This window comes from Phyllostomus hastatus, unplaced genomic scaffold (assembly GCF_019186645.2).
Source record: "Phyllostomus hastatus isolate PE091 unplaced genomic scaffold, TTU_PhHast_1.1 phas_contig_86, whole genome shotgun sequence".
NCBI classification, from domain to species: Eukaryota; Metazoa; Chordata; class Mammalia; order Chiroptera; family Phyllostomidae; genus Phyllostomus; species Phyllostomus hastatus.
The window spans coordinates 48,472,056-48,478,318 of NW_025333977.1; the positions used below are offsets into that span (position 1 = coordinate 48,472,056).

At 40.7% G+C, this 6,263-nt stretch overlaps 1 pseudogene; it reads left to right on the forward strand.

The window, feature by feature from the left end:
* Window positions 1–252: 252 nt before the first annotated feature.
* Window positions 253–933, forward strand: LOC123827214 (annotated as a pseudogene).
* The last annotated feature ends 5,330 nt before the right edge of the window (window positions 934–6,263 follow it).

Consider the following 6,263-nt stretch of genomic DNA (forward strand, 5'->3'; position numbering starts at 1 on the left):
GACTCCAAGTTGTGCCCAGTGAAAGGAGCCCAGATGTTCAGACAGAGCTGCTCAGGAGAGCCATCTATTTCCACCCACACGCAGAACAAGAAGTAAGTTTTTACTTCTTCCAGAAAACACTGAATGCCGGATGACATTGGTGCTGTGGAAGAACGCAGGGGCCTTGGGGTCTCTGTGGAGGACTATCAGCAACATCAGGGCCACAGTCAGGGCTGGGGATGTGCCAAGGCCCTGGTCACAGGGCTCAAAGTCAAAAACAACAAGTGGATCCCCATCACCAAGCTGGGCCTCCTGGTCAAGGACATGAAGGTCAAGTGCCTGGAGGAGATCTATCTATTTCTTCTCCTTGCTCATTGAGGAATCTGAGATCATTGAGTTTTTCTTGGGGGCATTTCTCAAGGATGAGGTTTTGAAGGTTATGCCAGGACAAAAGCAGACCCGAGCTGGCCAGAGGACACAGTTCCAGAATTTGTGGCCATTGGAGACTCCAATGCACATGTTGATGTTGGTGTTAAGTGCTCCAAGCAGGTAGCCACTGCCATCTGTGGGGCCGTCACCTGGCCAAGCTCTCTGTTGCACCTATGTGTGAGGTTACTGGGTGAACAAGATCAGCAAACCCCACACCATCCCTTGCAAGGTGACCCCACCCCCAGGGGCACTGGCATTGTCTCAGCCCCTGTGCCCAAAAAGCGGCTGATGCTGTCTGCTATCGATGACTACTATACCTTCGCCAGGGGCTATACTTCCACCCTGGGCAACTTCACCAAGGTCACCTTTGATGCTATCTTCAAGACCTACAGATTGCATCCCTGACCTCTGGAAAGAGACTGTGTTCACCAAGTCTCCCTATCGGGAGCTCACTGACCATCTTTAAAGACCCACACCAGGGTTTCTGTGCAGAGGACCCAGGCTCCAGCTGTGGCCACCACATAATTTTATACCAGAAAAATAAAGTGAATTAAGCCTGTTTTCAAAAAAAGAAATAAACTTTTACTATATTAAGCCATCAAGCTTACTATATTAAGCCATCAAACACATATTATTTTGGGCTGTTTGTAACAACAGCATAGTCAGTCCTACCTCAACTAATACGGGTTCATACTATTATCTCATTTTACAGATGAAGCAAGTAAGGCTCAGAGACATGAAGTAACTTTTTAAATCACAATGTTATACAGGGTAGAACTGGGATTCAGACCAATGCTTGTTACAGTCTAAAGTCACAGACATAAAGTCAACTTCCTCATAGTTATACCTTTTCCCTTGGCTACCTGGATGGGAAAGCAAAAGTGCTTCCAGCACATGCTGAGTTTTAGAGTGTTTATCAGGCATACCTCTGAACAGATGGGGGTATTTATTATAAAGCCTGAGGTACAAAAAAATCATTTGAGATGCTGGCTTTTAAAATGTCAGTTCTAGTACCTCACTCTCACGATTCTGATTCAGTAGCTCAGAGGAAGTGACAGGCAATCTGCATTTTTAACAAGCACTAAAGAACAAACCTAGTGCCACAGTCTGGGCTTATGCGGTAGTTGATCTCAGTGGTGGGTAAGCGCTATCCTTCTGGCTCCCCAGCTATGCTTCCCTCTAATGTCTGGGGAAGTTCCTCCTCCCTTGGGGTCAATGTGTCAGAGAAAGTCCACCACCCACCACAGAAGCTTAGATAACAATTTCACACTTTACCTGGACTAAACCCCTTAAACACACCCACCCCAGACTTGGAACAAAAGTGAAGGGAGGGAGAACTGAGATGAATCATGTGCCAAAGATTTTAAGAAGACCTATGGTGAGGTTTTAGGACCATTGTATATATATAGCCCCAAGCCCAATTCTCCTGCCTCCTAGCAATTTCTGTGAGCCACCCAAAAGCCCTTTTATAAATCTACCATAGTTATTTATTAGGCCATTTTAGCCTAAATCCACTACAGTGGATGGCCTGCTGTTTCTTACTGTTAACAACTCTGGCTGCTATTTCATTGTGATCCACAGTATACAATCTCCACCATCTCAAAGTAATTTCAAAATATCTGCAATTCTTATTGTTTAAATATAGTAAAGGCTATATAGCTAAACTGTAGCAATAATTTGTAAAGCTGACTTTTCCTGCCCATCTGCTGGCTTCGCACCTTGCATGCCTGTTAACACTTCACCATCACCACCACCACCAACGAAGTCCTCCCCCAGGACTCCAATGAGGACCCCTTCTTCCTCTACTTATCCTTTTGTCTCTCAATTCAGCCACAGAAAAGCCTTCACCGAGCCTGTCTGGCAGATGCAGATCTGTCAGAGGGCACTGAATGATTAATGCTGAGCAAGGAACGGCAGAGTCCACTTTGATGAGCTTGGAAGAAAAAACCTGGGAATTCTTATGTGTTTATACTTTTTTGTTGCCACATATCCTGAAAGTGAGCAGAGTTACCTCACCCATTCTTCTATGCTTTACAGTGTCTTAGAGTGGGAAAGTGGGATTACACAGGGAAACCCAGTTTCCAGATAAGTTTTGTTGTGCTGCTTAGGAGAGTCTGATAAGCAAAGAATTAGAATACACAAAAACCAAACACTTGCACTCTAGAGAACCATAAGGTGCACAGACCTTAGGACATACACCCACTTGTGTCAGATGTGTAAATTTCTTTATTTTTCTTGAACTGTATTCATATGTTAGCTTTCATCCTATCTGGTGGCAGAAACTTCATCTCAATTAATTCAGGGTCCCCCTTCTCTCTGAGGCTGAGCCTCAGTTCCAGGAGGCTTTGGGAAAGACTTGGGTCTTGGTGGCTGTGCACTGGGCTGCATCTGCTTAGATGCACAGCATTCCCTCCCTTCCTTGCTCTACACACATCCTGTTACCTCAGTCCCTTTTCTGAGCTCTGGGCCTCCCCTACTGCTCTCTTCTTGCTTCTCTCAGGCCACTCTTGGGTCCAATTTGGTGCATCACCCTTTTTCTGTTTGGAAGCATTTGGAAATTCTATAAGGCTGCTATAGGCCTACAACCCATACCCCACAAAACTGTTTTTAGTCATTGCTCCTGCTTCCTGCTGAGTACAGTGTACACTGGGGAGGCTTCTCACTCCTCAGATTCCCATTGGAAAGTAAGAATAGACACCTTTTGTCCCTGGACCCCTCAAATCGATCTGCAGTTCCTACCATTCCCACCCCCACTTACCCAGGATGCAGCACAATGAGGCAAGGCACAGGGCACCTCTTCAGAGGCCCAGCTTGTCGTACTTCCCTCCAGTCCTTTGTGACTGTCAATCTAGGGAATTCTGTAAAGCTGGTTCTGAGGGAGGGAAAAACTGGCTCTGAGTCACTATGTATTCTTTGGAATTATTTGTCCTAAGCTTTGTGCTCTCTCTGGCCCTTTCGTGGGTGAGGCTTTGAGAACTACAAAGGCTTCTTTTCCTCTCGCTGTCTCACTCCTGCTGGAGGCAAAGTACACTGAGCTTGAGTGGGAGGAAGCATCATGGGAAAATCCTGGGGCCCAGTAGGGGCTCAGTGGTGAATATCTTAAAATATTATTCCACCACATGGATCTGATATGTAATGTTTGCTGAGTACTGAGGGCTTTTTTTTGGCCCTGGCTTTTTATGAATTTCTAAGAACACCACGCTTCTGCTCAGCCTCCTGTATTAGACAGTGATTAGACTGTAAGACATTGTGTTCATGTGGTCAGTATAACTGATACCTTTGATCATGTCCATTTATTTATTTATTTAAAGTTCTTATGGCCAATCTTTTTAAATTATTTATTTATTAAAATTATTATTTATTTTTAGAGCGAGGGGAAGGGAGGGAGAAAAAGAGGGAGAGAAACATCAATGTGTGGTTGCCTCTCACGGGCCCCATGCTGGGGACCTGGCCCAAAACCCAGGCATGTGCCCTGACTGGGAATCAAACCGGTGGCCCTTTGTTTCTCATGCTGGTGCTCAATTCAATGAGCCATGCCAGCCAGAACATATCCATTTATTTAAAGAACAGAGATTATTTTATCTTTATGTACCATACAAGTGCAACTTTTGTGTCCATTGAGATTAATTGCTATAAAATTAAGTACTCCATTTCCTTTTTGTGAATTTCACCTAAATGGCATCATATAGTGTATACTTTTTGTGTGCCTATGTTCTTTTGCTCAGCTCATATTTGTGAGAGCTCTCATGTTGCTCTGTGTATTTTTAAAAAATTACTGTATAGTATTCTATCGTATGAATAGGCCAGAATTTATTTATCTATTCTTCTGTTGATGCGTATTTGGGTTGTTCCTAATTTGGGGTTATTATGGGGAAAAAACTGCTATGAGCATTTTTGTCAGACATCTTCTGGCAGACACATGCTTCATTCCTCTTGGGTATACATACCTAGAGTAGGATTGCTGGGTCGTACCATAGTTATACTTAGCTTTAGTGTACAATGCTAAATCACTTTCTAGGAGTTGTGGGAACTTAGACTCTTACCAGCTGTGTATGAGAATTCCAGTAGCTTGACATCCTAACAAAGAAATTTGTATCATCAGACTTTGAATTTAGCCATTCTCGTGGATTGTAACCCATTCTGATAGATTATCTCATTGTGGTCTAAGCAGTTGCCCAAGGAATAATAATGTTGAACATCTTTTCATATGATTATTAGCTACTTGGATATCCTCTTTTTGAGATGTCTGTTCAAGGCTTTTGCCCATTTTTATTTAGGTGTTTGTCTTTTTCTTATTGATGTATAAGGGTCCTTTATATATTTGTATACACACCTTTTGTTGGATATGTGCATTGCAGGTATATTCTCCTAGGCTATGGCTTGCTTTTAATGAGCTAAAGTTCTTAATTTTAATTGTGCCCAATTTATTAATTTTTTATGGTTTGTAATCTTTGTATCTTGTCTAATAAATCTTTCCTCAATCCACATTGATGAAATAATCTCCTATGTGTCTGTTAGAAGCTTTATTTCACTCTTCACATATAGATCTACTATCAAATTAATAATCTGTGTTTGATATTAGGTAAGACAATCTCTATTTTTTCCATGTGGATATACAATTGCTATGCCACCATTATTAATAAGATTGTGCTTTTGCCATTGTGTTTTTATCACACACAGAGTAACTGTGTGTATGTAGGCATATTGTTGGACTCCATGGTTTATTTTGTTGGCTTATTTGCCTATCCTCAGGCCAGTGTCACTCTCTCCAAATCACTGCAGCTTTATGGCAAATCTTCAAATTTGACAGTGTGAACCTGTCAACTTTTGAGCTTTTTCTTGAAGATTGCCTTGGCTGTACTAGGCCATTTGTATTTCCATATGAATATTATAAATTAGTTAATTTCTACAAAAATATTAACTGGAATTTTGAGTGAGATTGCATTGACTCTATAGATCAGTTTGGGGATAATTGATAATTTAACAATATTGAATGGTCTAACCTAAAACAAGATTGCTGGATAATTCTATATAGAATTATCATCTATGAATAACAAGTGTTACATCTTCATTTCCAGCCTTTATATCTTTTAATTTTTTTCTTACTTAATCCACTTGCTAGATCCTTCAACATAAAGTTTACTAGAAGTGGTGATAGTGGACATTCTTGCCTTATTTCTGGCCTCAAGGGTAAGGAGTTCAGTATTTTATCATTTATTTTAATGTTCACTATAGATATTTCATAGGTATTTTTATAAGATTAAAGAGGTTCCCTCCTAACCCTAGTTTGATAACAGATTTTATCATGACTGATTGTTGAATTATGTACATGAATTTTTGCATGCACTGAGTTGATCCTATGATTTTTGTCCTTTATATGTTAATATGGTGAATTACATTGATTATTGGGTAGTAAACCACTTTTGTAACTTTATAAAACCTTAACTTTGTCATAATGTATAAAACTTCTTATTTGTCATTGGATCCAGTTTACTAATATTTTTTTTGCTTAAGATTTTAGAATCTATACTCTTAGACATAATGGCCTATAACATTTTTTTCTTAAAATATCCTCGGCAGTTTGGGTGTCAGGGTTATTCTGTCCTTATACAACTAGTGTAGAATGGTTTCTCCTTTTGTATTCCTTCTCCCTTGAATGTTCAAAGAAAATTTACCAACAAAGCCACCTGGGAGTGCAGGGGTAGATATATGCATATCTATATCTATATCAATATTGATATCAATATCTGTATTTTTTTGGCAGGGAGGAGGAGTTGGGGAGAAGGAGGTTTTCAATTACAGAGTCAGCTTCTCCAATCCATAATCAATGGAGAACTATTTTGTTTCCTATTTCT